At 37.5% G+C, this 1910-nt stretch overlaps 1 protein-coding gene across 1 annotated transcript in view; it reads right to left on the reverse strand.

Moving 5' to 3' along the window:
* The window catches only part of LOC106869572 (uncharacterized), a 22026-nt gene that overhangs the window by 19096 nt on the left and 1020 nt on the right, over window positions 1–1910 (reverse strand). The window lies entirely within an intron of this gene.

Genomic DNA, 1910 nt, shown 5'->3' on the forward strand with positions numbered 1-1910 from the left:
TATATATATATATATATATATATGTATATGTATGTATGTATATATATATATAAGAAGAAAATAAGATGACAAAGGAATGAACAATAATCTTATAAACCTCATTACCTTACAGCTGTTTCTGAGACGAGATGCATTCTTAATACTGCTACTACTCTGTACTTGACTAACGCTTCTTACTGAAGTATATGCATATTGAGTTCTACACTAGGTTACTTGTCTTGCAATGTCCAAGTGCAATATATATTATATATATATATCTTTCTGTCCGCCACTACATTCCTCCATGTTTCAAACTTAATTTATGGTACGTGGGAAGAGCCATTCTAACAATGCGTCCTGCCCTAACCCTTCGAAACGCTTAGTTTTAGAATGGTGGCAGCTGATGAAGGAAATGTTCTCTATGTAGCCTGTGTGTTTTCTGTACTCTGTTTATCATTTTGTCCACGTATTTTTGCAACGCTCTGTACCCAGATATGCATCTATATATACATGTAAATGTAGGTATGTACATACATGTACGTATATATGCATATACTCATATATTATTTGTATTATATATATACATATATATATATATATACATACATATCTATAATTAAGATTCAGTTGAATTAGGTGCTTAAATTGAGGCACCAAGCCAGTTTGGTTTAGTCCTCACAGCTCGAATTTAGGTAAATAATCAGCAAATAAGTAACAAGATTCTGTTACAAACATAGTAAAGGAAACAAGGTAATTATTTTGGTTCCAACTGACAGGTACAAGATCTTTGGCTCGAGGGGTAAGTCGGTAAGATTGATTCTAGAACTTGGTATTTTATTTTATCGACCACTTGAGAATGAAAGATAAAGTTGGCCTCAGCAGTATTTGAACTCCGAATGTAAACAACGGGAAATAAAGGCGAAAGAAATTTGGTCTCGGATTCTAAATTGCGATGCAGAGAACGGGAAATTATACTGTAGGTCAATTTTTATCTGATGCGCAAGGTCGGCTCCCGAATTTTTTTCCCACGTCAGTTCCGGATCCCAGTAATGAACTCATTTGCATACAGCCAATCGGAGCTCACCTTGTCAAGTTAGCAAACACACTCTACCAAGTAAACTCAAGACGAAGAATGGTGTTGCAAGTCGACCGATCACCAAGTTATGCCTCATTTTAAAAGGAGACAAATAATTACATAGATTTGCATCTATACCTATTATCGGATTTTGTTAGGGCCCCATATGGTAAAGATGTAGATGGGGAAAATGTGGGTAGGGGTGATGTGCTAGTAATCCTCTCCCCCTTACTAGTTTACAAAGTAAACAACAACACAAATAACTATGTAGAGGCAGCCATGGTTGGAACAAGAACAAGAAACATTATTAAAAAGGAAAAGAAGCAATGGTCATTCCTTACCCAAGTGACCTTATCCTATCGCCCATCACTTGTTATGCGCTCATAAGTTAGTTTGATAGTTGAGCTCTGATTGGTTGTATGCAAATGAGTTCATAATTGGGGACCGGAACTCTTGTGGGAAAAAAATTCCGCGGCTGGCTCAAGGAACCGGAAACTCGGGCTGTCACCCGGGCGCCATGTGTCATTTAGTCTACATTTTCAGTTTTTCTCCTCGTGAAGGTCTTGAAAAGATTATACTTGTAAGGGCACCAAAGTTCAGCTTACCCAGAGCGCCAGCAACCCTAGGGCCGGCCCTCCTGATGCACTCTAACAGCCTTCACAACAACAACAACAATATCAACAACAATAACAGCACCACCAACAACGGCAACAATAACAACCACAATAACAGCAACAACAACAGCAATAAGAAGAAGAAGAAGAAGAAGAAGAAGAAGAAGAAGAAGAAGAAGAAGAAGAAGAAGAAGAAGAAGAAGAAGAAGAAGAAGAAGAAGAAGAAGAAGAAGAAGAAGAAG

The sequence above is a fragment of the Octopus bimaculoides genome, chromosome 26 (genome assembly GCF_001194135.2).
Source record: "Octopus bimaculoides isolate UCB-OBI-ISO-001 chromosome 26, ASM119413v2, whole genome shotgun sequence".
NCBI lineage: Eukaryota > Metazoa > Mollusca > Cephalopoda > Octopoda > Octopodidae > Octopus > Octopus bimaculoides.